The following is a 13,107-nucleotide window of genomic DNA, read 5'->3' on the forward strand; positions in this document are numbered from 1 at the left end:
GTGACTTATACTCTCTATGTACGTAATTGTAAAGGCTCTCGGAAATTGCTCATGATTAGAATGATTCTCACTGTAAACAATGTGTACGGATGTTGGGATTGTTGTGTGTGTCTTGAAATTATGGCAATAAATAAGTGTATTACTTGTAACTACAACCACCCATCATCGTATGACCAGTTTTTGAAAAATTCCACTCCCCATGCTTCGTATAATGGCCCAGAATTTTTTTACTCTAGAAGTTCAAACGTCATCAAAAAGTTACCCTCATGATTAGTTATGTTATTATATAGGCCTGGACCTACTGACAAATTTCGAATTATCCGACAAAACGGTAAAACGCCACTACAACGAACACCGCTATAACAGTTATGTGGCTACAACGAACATTCCCTTTAATTGGTTCCCAAAATACGTGTATTAATGTGTATTATAATTCGCAATCACTATAACGAACGACCACTACAACAAACATTTGTTTACAAACTCCGTCATGTTCATATAGTGACGTTCTAGGCAGAGCCCTTGTACAACCTATGGGCGTCGCGAGGGGGGGGGGGCAAGGGGGCAGGGGCGTAACTGGGGTTAAACATCTGGGGGAACCTGGGGGTGCACACAGGGGACACTTGAAAAACTGCGGCTTTCCTTTCTCGTTTTTGGACTGATAAAGGCCTATCTATGTGTACATGTATATAGTCCAAGTGCTCATTTCGACAGGTCGGTGTACAATTTTTTTTTTTCATTTCAAGATTTCAAATGGCAGGGGGGGTACCCGGGAGCACGGACATCCGGCCCCCCCCCCCCCGGAAAAGCAAAAGAAAGCTGTTGTGACTTTTTAGCTTTGAGCCTTGCGCATCTTTTGATACCAAAAACATAAAAAACGGACCACGGGTTGCCGCGCACAGAAAAATTTTCCCAGGCGTTATACGCACGGTGGAGACTGAACTTTCCCATTGTACGTCGTGTACACAGAGCACAACTACCATTTGGGCATATGAATAATTAATTGGTCATAATTCAAAAACCCGTTGACCTATAGTCATGTAATTTTTTGGGTATATGTTCACGATGAGTTGCTCTATGCATATACCGAGTTTCACAATTTTTAGACACTCGATCGCCGCGATCTCCGCTCCCCCCGGCTGGGAGACCCGGCCCTTTTAGTGTTAATTGCATTGGGGAGGGGGTTGGGGGGTTGGGAGGAAATGTCCCTGCCCACCCTCGAAAATGATAACTCGAGAATATGCTGGAAAAGTACAGGTATTTCGGGGGGAAATGTGCTTTTCCCTGGCGACGCCCATGCCTATACTACATAAAGCAGTGGCGTAAATTTGTATAGAGAAGGGGAACATGACGATATAATAGTCATAAAACTCAGTGCTCTGATTTTGCTAATTCGAAAAGCGCAGGGTGGGGTAGGGGTGGGTGGGGGGGGGGGGTGGACAGGCACAAGATTGCTTACATTATGCCGACGTATTGCGTGTGCATGCTTTAAGTCCGTGAATCTTACTTAAGAACTTAAGCAACTTAAGAAATCCCATTTTGCAGTTGTCTCAGTCACTCCTACATATCCCACGCTTCAAACCTTTTGCACTCGAAATTATGATTAAACCTCTCCCGGACTAATATTGCCAATTCGAAAAGCGCGGGGGTTGGGTAGGGGTGCATGGGTGGGGGTGGGGGGCTGGGGGGCTGGACAGATTGAATGCTCATAATTACAGTCTTGGGCATACATTATGCCGACGTATTGCGTGTGCATGCTTTAAGTCCGTGAAACTATTGTAACTTCCAGATGAACAATAAATATGACGGCCTACTTCATTTCACCACTACTTTTTCATCATAAAAAAACTGTTAATTTCGTCTCCTCTGACAATATTAATCGAAAGATTCCGCAAAAACAGCTGTTGAAAAAGAGCCCGATGTCGAACTTTACTGAGGCTGAGGTCTATCGAACTCCCGAAGATTCGCTGACAGTGTATATTTTTCTTTTTAAGAAAGTCGAAGTAGTTGAAGACGGAGGTGAGAATCTATATGTGCCCAGATACAAAGAGTAAAAATCTACGCGCCTGCCTTTTCAAATACACAATTGCAGTGTTCATTGTTGCGTAATGATCCGCCTAGCACACGGTTGTTTTGCACATTAGGCTGCGGTGTGCAGCTTCCTAACAAATCAAACACACTGGGCTCATTCTTCCTCGAATATCGACTTGTTTTCGCCCATTGAGCTAAAGCAAATGGACCCAGTAATCTTCCTGGCGCGTTTGCTCACCTATAAAGACAACTTTTCTCAGTTTAAAGAGAATTCTAAGTAACGAAATGGCCGAGTGGTTACGATTCGTCGTCAACGATTAGCGGGGTCCCGGGTTCGAATCCCGCTGGTGTCTTTTTGGTTTTTAACGTTTGAGTTCAGTCATTTACTATAAGAGATTTAATTTCCCGTCTTAAATCACCAACAGTACCTTAGCTTAATCGGTAAGCACTGCTGCTGGTACTGTCCGCGAGTTCCAGGTTGGCGCCTTCGTACAGGTTCAGGGCATGTGGTCCACTCGGAGGATCAGGGCTTAGGGGCCGCCCTGTTCCTCCCTTAGCTCTCTGCTTTTACATGGTGCCTGGCCCTCCGGGGTTATATGGATGGATAGGGAAGGAAGTGTGTATTGGTCGGGGACGCCGAGACCCCGGAAGAGAACTAAGGGATCGGCTGGGGCATTGTTATGGCTCAGACCGATCCCTGAAAGCTTGACTAGCACATAACTTTTTGATTTTTTTTACCCTCTATCTTTTATACTTTGGTTTAGTTTGATATCTACAGCTGCTCGGCAGGTCTACGGATAGTATCAAAATTGAAACAAAGGTGTATGTCATAAATCAATGAATATTTCATAATTGACTATAATCAAAACGGAGTTTCGTTTGATCAATTTGACTATCATTATATAATGACGCGATTGCCAATTGACGTGAAGAAACGCCATAAATTATACCGGGAAAAAATAAAGATGTACATTGTAATATAAATATTATTTATACATCTTTTAAATAACGTGTCTTTAATTGTGAGCATTCCAAACAATACAGTAATTCGCAATAGTAATAGAATGAAATATGATGGCACGATCCTTGCGTCTCTATTAAATTAAAAAAATATAATGTAGGCCCCTATGTGTGAAATATTCTTTGATTGACTATGAGCATTCCATACGAATGAGTTAATTCGCAAAATATAGCAACAACAAAAGAGAAAGGAAAAAGAGAAAATTCCTTTGCCCTAAAAACTGGAAATATAATTTGTTTTAAAAAAGTCAAATGGGACACTTCATGTATTGATTTAACAGTTTGCAAGGGGTTAACCTTGCATTTTTTAAGCGAAATTGGGAAAAAATCAGATGTTTCTGGACAATTGCAGACTGTAAGGGGTTAACTTTCTTTTTGAATAAGATTGGGAAAAATTCGATGTTTATGAAAAAATTCAAATTGTAAGGGGTTAACCTTGCATTCTCTTTTTTAGCAAAATAGGGCACAATCAGATGTTTCTGGAAAATTGCAGATTGAAAGGGGTTAACTTTGCTTTTTTAGTGAAATTTGGCAAAGTTAGATGTTTATGAAAAATTTCAAATTGTAAGGTGTTATCCCTGCACTTTTTAAGAGAAATTGGGAAAAATCAGATGTTCCTTGAAAATTGCAGATTGTAAGGGGTTAACTTGGCATTTTTAGCAAAACTGGGCAATATCAGATTTTTATGAAAAATCTCAAATTGTAAGGGGTTCACCTTGCATTTTTAGCAAAATAGGGAAAAATCAGATTTGTATGAAAAATCAAAAATTGTAAGGGGTTAACCTTTGCCCAATTAAGACAAAATCAGATGTTCTGAAAAATTGCAGATTGAAAGGGGTTAACCTTGCATTTTTAGTAAAACTGGGCAATATCAGATTTTAATGAAAATTCTCAAATTGTAAGGGGTGAACCTTGCATTTTTAGCAAAATTGGGCAAAATCAGATGTTTCTCAAAAATTTCGGATGTAAGGGGTTAACCTTGCTTTTTTAGTAAAATTGGGCAAATTTTAATGTGAATGAAAAATTTCAAATTGTAAGGGGTTAACCTTGCATTTTTTAGCAAAAGAGGGCAAATTTGAATGTTTATGAAAAATTGCAGATTGAAAGGGGTTAACCTTGCATTTTTAGTAAAACTGGGCAATATCAGATTTTTATGAAAATTCTCAAATTGTAAGGGGTGAACCTTGCATTTTTAGCAAAATTGGGCAAAATCAGATGTTTCTCAAAAATTTCGGATGTAAGGGGTTAACCTTCCTTTTCAGTAAAATTGGGCAAATTTTAATGTGAATGAAAAATTTCAAATTGTAAGGGGTTAACCTTGCATTTTTTAGCAAAAGAGGGCAAATTTGAATGTTTATGAAAAATTTCAGATTGTAAGGGGTTCACCTTTCATTTTTAGCAAAATAGGGAAAAATCAGATTTGTATGAAAAATCAAAAATTGTAAGGGGTTAACCTTTGCCCAATTAAGGCAAAATCAGATGTTCTGAAAAATTGCAGATTGAAAGGGGTTAACCTTGCATTTTTAGCAAAACTGGGCAATATCAGATTTTTATGAAAATTCTCAAATTGTAAGGGGTGAACCTTGCATTTTTAGCAAAATTGCGCAAAATCAGATGTTTCTGAAAAATTTCAGATGTAAGGGGTTAACCTTGCTTTTTTAGTAAAATTGGGCAAATTTTAATGTGAATGAAAAATTTCAAATTGTTAGGGGTTAAGATTGCATTTTTTTTAGCAACATAGGCAAAATCACATGTTTATGGAAAATTTCAAATTTCAAATAGTGAAATTTGGCAAAGTTAGATGTTTCATTTGTCATTTTTGTCTGAAAAATCATGGTACTTTCCGCTAAATAGAAAATGAAGAATGGAGAAGGAAGGGGAAAGGAAGAGGGAATAAGAAATAATGTAAAAAGTAAACACCGCTGTTCATAACCCGTAAAAGCTGACAAGTAAAAGTAAATACTCTTAGCTATCAGCACATGGTTTCCAGTCAAATCATTAAGTTCATTTTTATTCATACAATGCAAGTACATGCTTAAAAAAAGGTAGTAAAATCAAATGCTAGTTTTTTTTTTCACTACATAATTTCTTGAAGGTGTCTTATAGTGTGGGAGACCCTGCGCCGAGACCCAGACACATATAAAGGCACAAAATGTTTTACTTCATTAAAGATACCGCATATTATACATAACATTGAGGGCGCAATTCAAAGGGTCCTTTTTTTTAAGAAGATCTGGCACGTGCAATTTGGATATAAGGCCAAAATAAAAAATAAGTCGGTCTCTGGTCAGCGCGCGCGTCGATTTTAATCATGCGCGTAGATCTTTTTTTTTCCAAAATGTTCCGCGGTTGCTCCAACAGCGCCGAGTATTTCCGCACCTCCTCAATTTTTTTTTACCCAAAGAGCACCAAGGAATGGGAAATTGCACCAAGGCAAATGATCGAAAGCACTAAGGCAAATTATGGAGGACACCAATGTACATGAGGACACCAAAAAAGCAAAATAGTACCTACCTTGTCTGTACAATCCAAGTTTGAAGAAGAAAAAAAAAAAGCCGCGTGGCCGCGTCAATTCTGGAACTTTGGTCTGACCAGAGACCGAATATTTTTTTTTGGCCTTAAAAGACTTTTTACGTAGGGATGTAGACGCCCAAAACAGATAGGAAAAAATAGCTTTTGTTTTATAAACTAAATAAAGTGAAGGTATAGGAGATAAAAGAAAGAAATTGTTTTAAGCACGAAGAAAGCAACTTCAAAACACTGATTTGGAGATTTGGGACTTTGCGATCGCTGGGCACGAATTATTTAGAATTGTATGTTTTTTAATTGGAGACGGAAAGTGGCCGTATTTTTAAAAATACGTAAACGTATTTTTTGACACAAAAAAAATGTTTGTGAGCTGCTTGTGCTCAGTGTAATTCATGTAGCATTCGGAGGGATACACAAGCATTTGAAGCCTTAAGTAGTAAATGTGTTATCCTTTGACATAATAATGTATTGTAAAAGACAGCGTAGATTATGCCTAGTAAACAATGTGCCTGTACAACAAGCCCAGGCCATCCTGAGGTTTGCCAAAATTTAGCATTTTTTTTGTTGTTGTTGAAAACTAACGTACCTGTACTTTTCTGGTTTTAATGGTCCCAGAGAATAAAGGGACGTTTACTTTTTAAAGAAAAATTCATCAAACACATGTTTTTGGAGAGGGCGTGCCAAAGTGCGCCCTCCCCAACAACCCCTATGGGCGCATACCGGTAAATAGTCCTAAACCCATCCGCAGGCACATGATTGCTTACATTATGCTTTAAGTCCATGAATCTTACTTAAGAACTTAAGCAACTTAAGAAATCCCATTTTGCAGTTGTCTCAGTCACTCCTACATATCCCACGCTTCAAACCTTTTGCACTCGAAATTATGATTAAACCTCTCCCGGACTAATATTGCCAATTCGAAAACCGCGGGGGTTGGGTAGGGGTGGATGGGTGCGGGTGGGGGGGGGGGCTGGACAGATTGCATGCTCATAATTACAGTCCTGGGCATACATTATGCAGACGTTTTGCGTGTGCATGCTTTAAGTCCGTGAAACTATTGTAACTTTCAGATGAACAATAAATATGACGGCCTACTTCATTTCACCACTACTTTTTCATCATAAAAAAACTGTTAATTTCGTCTCCTCTGACAGTATTAATCGAAAGTTTCCGCAAAAACAGCTGTTGAAAAAGAGCCCGATGTCGAACTTTACTGAGTCTGAGGTCTATCGAACTCCCGGAGATTCGCTGACAGTGTATATTTTTCTTTTTAAGAAAGTCGAAGTAGTTGAAGACGGAGGTGAGAATCTATATGTGCCCAGATACAAAGAGTAAAAATCTACGCGCCTGCCTTTTCAAATACACAGTTGCAGTGTTCATTGTTGCGTAATGATCCGCCTAGCACACGGTTGTTTTGCACATTAGGCTGCGGTGTGCAGCTTCCTAACAAATCAAACACACTGGGCTCATTCTTCCTCGAATATTGACTTGTTTTCGCCCATTGAGCTAAAGCAAATGGACCCAGTAATCTTCCTGGCGCGTTTGCTCACCTATAAAGACAACTTTTCTCAGTTTAAGGAGAATTCTAAGGTAACGAAATGGCCGAGTGGTTACGATTCGTCGTCCACAGTTAGCGGGGTCCCGGGTTCGAATCCCGCTGGTGTCTTTTTGGTTTTTAATGTATGAGTTCAGTCATTTACTATAAGAGATTTAATTTCCCGTCGTAAAGTACCAACAGTACCTTAGCTTAATCGGTAAGCACTGCTGCTGGTACTGTCCGCGAGTTCCAGGTTGGCGCCTTCGTACAGGTTCAGAGCATGTGGTCCACTCGGAGGATCGGGCTTAGGGGCCGCCCTGTTCCTCCCTTAGCTCTTTGCTTTTACATGGTGCCTGGCCCTCCGGGGTTATATGGATGGATAGGGAAGGAAGTGTGTATTGGTCGGGGACGCCGAGACCCCGGAAGAGAACTAAGGGATCGGCTGGGGCATTGTTATGGCTCAGACCGATCCCTGAAAGCTTGACTAGCACATAACTTTTTGATTTTTTTTACCCTCAATCTTTTATACTTTGGTTTAGTTTGATATCTACAGCTGCTGGGCAGGTCTACGGGTAGTATCAAAATTGAAACAAAGGTGTATGTCATAAATCAATGAATATTTCATAATTGACTATAATCAAAACGGAGTTTCGTTTGATCAATTTGACTATCATTCATATATCATTATATAATGACGCGATTGCCAATTGACGTAAGAAACCCATAAATTATACCGGGAAAAAATAAAGATGTACATTGTAATATAAATATTATTTATACATCTTTTAAATAACGTGTCTTTAATTGTGAGCATTCCAAACAATACAGTTATTCGCAATAGTAATAGAATGAAATATGATAGCACGATCCTTGCGTCTCTATTAAATTTAAAAAATATAATTTAGGCCCCTATGTGTGAAATATTCTTTGATTGACTATGAGCATTCCATACGAATGAGTTAATTCGCAAAATATAGCAACAACAAAAGAGAAAGGAAAAAGAGAAAATTCCTTTACCCTAAAAACTTGAAATATAATTTGTTTTAAAAAAGTCAAATGGGACACTTCATGTATTGATTTAACAGTTTGCAAGGGGTTAACCTTGCATTTTTTAAGCGAAATTGGGAAAAAATCAGATGTTTCTGGAAAATTGCAGACTGTAAGGGGTTAACTTTCTTTTTGAATAATATTGGGAAAAATGAGATGTTTATGAAAAAATTCAAATTGTAAGGGGTTAACCTTGCATTCTCTTTTTTAGCAAAATAGGGCACAATCAGATGTTTCTGGAAAATTGCAGATTGAAAGGGGTTAACTTTGCTTTTTTTAGTGAAATTTGGCAAAGTTAGATGTTTATGAAAAATTTCAAATTGTAAGGGGTTAACCCTGCACTTTTTAAGAGAAATTGGGAAAAATCAGATGTTTCTTGAAAATTGAAGATTGTAAGGGGTTAACTTGGCATTTTTAGCACAACTGGGCAATATCCGATTTTTATGAAAAATCTCAAATTGTAAGGGGTGTACCTTGCATTTTTAGCAAAATTGGGGAAAATCAGATGTTTCTGAAAAATTTCGGATGTAAGGGGTTAACCTTGCTTTTTTAGTAAAATTGGGCAAATTTTAATGTGAATGACAAATTTCAAATTGTAAGGGGTTAACCTTGCATTTTTTAGCAAAAGAGGGCAAAATCAGGTGTTTATGAAAAATTTCAGACTGTAAGGGGTTCACCTTGCATTTTTAGCAAAATTGAGAAAAATCAGATTTGTATAAAAAATCAAAAATTGTAAGGGGTTAAGCTTTGCCCAATTAGGGCAAAATCAGATGTTTCTGAAAAATTGCAGATTGAAAGGGGTTAACCTTGCATTTTTAGTAAAACTGGGCAATATCAGATTTTTATGAAAATTCTCAAATTGTAAGGGGTGAACCTTGCATTTTTAGCAAAATTGGGCAAAATCAGATGTTTCTCAAAAATTTCGGATGTAAGGGGTTAACCTTGCTTTTTTAGTAAAATTGGGCAAATTTTAATGTGAATGAAAAATTTCAAATTGTAAGGGGTTAACCTTGCATTTTTTAGCAAAAGAGGGCAAAATCAGGTGTTTATGAAAAATTTCAGACTGTAAGGGGTTCACCTTGCATTTTTAGCAAAATTGAGAAAAATCAGATTTGTATAAAAAATCAAAAATTGTAAGGGGTTAAGCTTTGCCCAATTAGGGCAAAATCAGATGTTTCTGAAAAATTGCAGATTGAAAGGGGTTAACCTTGCATTTTTAGCAAAACTGGGCAATATCAGATTTTTATGAAAATTCTCAAATTGTAAGGGGTGAACCTTACTTTTTTAGTGAAATTTGGCAAAGTAAGATGTGTGCGAAAAATTTCAAATTGTAAGGGGTTAACCTTGCTTTTTTAGTAAAATTTTGGAAAATTTAAATGTTTATGAAAAATTTCAAATTGTAAGGGGTTAACGTTGCACTTTTTAGTAAAATAGGGCAAAATCAGGTGTTAATGGAACATTTCAGATTATAAGGGGTTAACTTTGAATTTTTAGCAAATTGGGCAAAATAAGATTTGTATGAAAAATCAAAAATTGTAAGGGGTTAACCTTGCTTTTTTAGTAAAATTGGGCAAATTTAAATGTTGATGAAAAATTTCAGATTGTAAGGGGTTCACCTTGCATTTCTAGCAAAATTGGGAAAAATCAGATTTGTATGAAAAATCAAAAATTGTGAGGGGTTAACCATTGCCCAATTCGCGCAAAAACAGATGTTTCTGGAAAATTGCAGATTGAAAGGGGTTAACCTTGCATTTTTAGCAAAACTGGGCAATATTAGATTTTTATGAAAAATTTCAAATTGTAAGTGTTGAACCTTGCATTTTTAGCAAAATTGGGCAAAATCAGATGTTTCTGAAAAATTTCAGATGTAAGGGGGTTAACCTTGCTTTTTTAGTACAATTGGGCAAATTTTAATGTGAATACAAAATTTCAAATTGTTAGTGGTTCACCTTGCATTTTTAGCGAAATTGGGAAAAATCAGATTTGTATGAAAAATCAAAAATCGTAAGGGGTTAACCTTTGCCAAATTAGGTCAAAATCAGATGTTTCTGGAAAATTGCAGATTGAGTGGGGTTAACCTTGCATTTTTAGCAAAACTGGGCAAAATGAGATTTTCATGAAAAATCTCAAATTGTAAGGGGTTAACCTTGCCAAATTAGGGCAAAATCAGATGTTTCTGGAAAATTGCATATTTTTATGAAAAACTCAAATTATAAGGGGTGAACCTTGCATATTTTAGCAAAATTGGGCAAAATCAGATGTTTCTGGAAAATTGCAGATTGTATGGTGTTAGATGTTTATGAAACATTGCAAATTGTAAGGGGTGAACATTGCATACTTTAGCGAAATTGGGCAAAATAAGATGTTTCCGAAAAGAAATGTTTATGAAAAATTTTAAATTGTAAGGGGTGTACCTTGTATATTTAGCAAAATTTGGCAAAATCAGATTTGTATGAAAAATCTAAAATGGTAAGGGGTTAACCTTGCTTTTTTAGCAAAATTTGGAGCATATTTTACTAAAAATGGGCAAAATCAGCCTGCTTCTACAAAAATCCAGATAGAAATTTTCCGCAAAAACAGCTGTTGAAAAAGAGCCCAATGTTGAACCGTACTGAGTCTGAGGCCTATCGAGGGGACGATCCTTATTTCAACTCCCGGAGATTCGCTGACAGTCTCTATTTTTCTTTTTAAGAAAGTCGAAATAGCTGAAGAGGGAGGTGAGAATCTATATGTACCCAGATACAAAGAGTAGAAATCTACGCGTCTGCCTTTGGAAAATACACAATTGCATTGTTGCGTAATGATCCGCGTAGCACACGACTGTTTTGCACATTAGGCTGTGTTATGCAGCTTCCTAACAAACCAAACACACCTGGCTCATTATATCGACTTGTTTTTACCCATTAAGGTAAAGCAAAGCAAATGGACCCAGTGATCTTCCTATCACCTACGTGATCACCTATAAAGACAACTTTTCTCAGTTTAAGGAAAATTCTAAGGTTACGAAATGGCCGAGTGGTTACGACTCGTCGTCCACGGTTAGCGGGGTCCCGGGTTCGAATCCCGCTGGTGTCTTTTTGGTTTTTAACGTATGAGTTCAGTCATTTACTATAAGAGATTTAATTTCCCGTCGTAAAGTACCAACAGTACCTTAGCTTAATCGGTAAGCACTGCTGCTGGTACTGTCCGCGAGTTCCAGGTTGGCGCCTTCGTACAGGTTCAGGGCATGTGGTCCACTCGGAGGATCAGGGCTTAGGGGCCGCCCTGTTCCTCCCTTAGCTCTTTGCTTTTACATGGTGCCTGGCCCTCCGGGGTTATATGGATGGATAGGGAAGGAAGTGTGTATTGGTCGGGGACGCCGAGACCCCGGAAGAGAACTAAGGGATCGGCTGGGGCATTGTTATGGCTCAGACCGATCCCTGAAAGCTTGACTAGCACATAACTTTTTGATTTTTTTTTACCCTCTATCTTTTATACTTTGGTTTAGTTTGATATCTACAGCTGCTGGGCAGGTCTACGGGTAGTATCAAAATTGAAACAAAGGTGTATGTCATAAATCAATGAATATTTCATAATTGACTATAATCAAAACGGAGTTTCGTTTGATCAATTTGACTATCATTATATAATGACGCGATTGCCAATTGACGTAAGAAACGCCATAAATTATACCGGGAAAAAATAAAGATGTACATTGTAATATATATATTATTTAAACATCTTTCAAATAACGTGTCTTTAATTGTGAGCATTCCAAACAATACAGTAATTCGCAATAGTAATAGAATGGTATATGATATAGCACAATCATTGCGTCTCTATTAAATTTAAAAAAATATAATTTAGGCCCCTATGTGTGAAATATTCTTTGATTGACTATGAGCATTCCATACGAATGAGTTAATTCGCAAAATATAGCAACAACAAAAGAGAAAGGAAAAAGAGAAAATTCCCTTACCCTAAAAACTGGAAATATAATTTGTTTTAAAAAAGTCAAATGGGACACTTCATGGATTGAGTTAACAGTTTGCAAGGGGTTAACCTTACATTTTTAGCAAAATTGGGAAAAATCAGATGTTTCTGGAAAATTGCAGATTGTATGGGGTTAGATGTTTATGAAACATTTCAAATTGTAAGGGGTGAACCTTGCATATTTTAGCGAAATTGAGCAAAATCAGATCTTTCTGAAAAATTTCAGATTGTAAGGGGTTAACCTTGCTTTTTTAGTGAAATTTGGCAAAATAAGATGTGTATGAAAAATTTCAGATTGTAAGGGGTTAACCTTGCTTTTTAGTAAAATTGGGAAAATTTAAATGTTTATGAAAAATTTCAAATTGTTAGGGGTTATCTTTGCATTTTCTAGCAAAATAGGGCAAAATCAGGTGTTTATGGGGTTAACTTTGAATTTTTAGCAAAATTGGGCAAAATCAGATTTGTATGAAAAATCAAAAATTGTAAGGGGTTAACCTTGCCAAATTAGGGCAAAATCAGATGTTTCTGGAAAATTGCAGATGGAAAGTTGAAAGTCAACCCCCCCCCCCCCCCCCCCCCCATTTGTCAGTTTTGTCGGCAAAATCATGGTGCTTTCGGCAAAATAGAAAATGAAGAATGGAGAAGGAATGGAAAAGGAAGAGGGAATAAGAAAAAATGTAAAAAGTAAACACCGCTGTCCAAAACCCTGCGTTCATAACCCGTAAAAGCTGACAAGTAAAACAAAAATACTCTTAGCTTTCAGCACATGCTTTCCAGTCAAATCATTTAGTTCATTTTTATTCATACAAATGCAAGTTAATGCTTAAAAATAGGTAGTAAAATCAAATGCTATTTTTTTTACGACCCAATTTCTTGAAGGTGACTTATGTGGAAGACCCTGTGCCCAGACCCAGGTAGAGGCGCCAAGATGTCAGCTGATGGATCGTTAATAAATGATAGAATCCTCAGAC

The sequence above is a fragment of the Patiria miniata genome, unplaced genomic scaffold, assembly GCF_015706575.1.
Source record: "Patiria miniata isolate m_02_andy unplaced genomic scaffold, ASM1570657v1 HiC_scaffold_10, whole genome shotgun sequence".
In the NCBI taxonomy this organism is placed as follows: Eukaryota; Metazoa; Echinodermata; class Asteroidea; order Valvatida; family Asterinidae; genus Patiria; species Patiria miniata.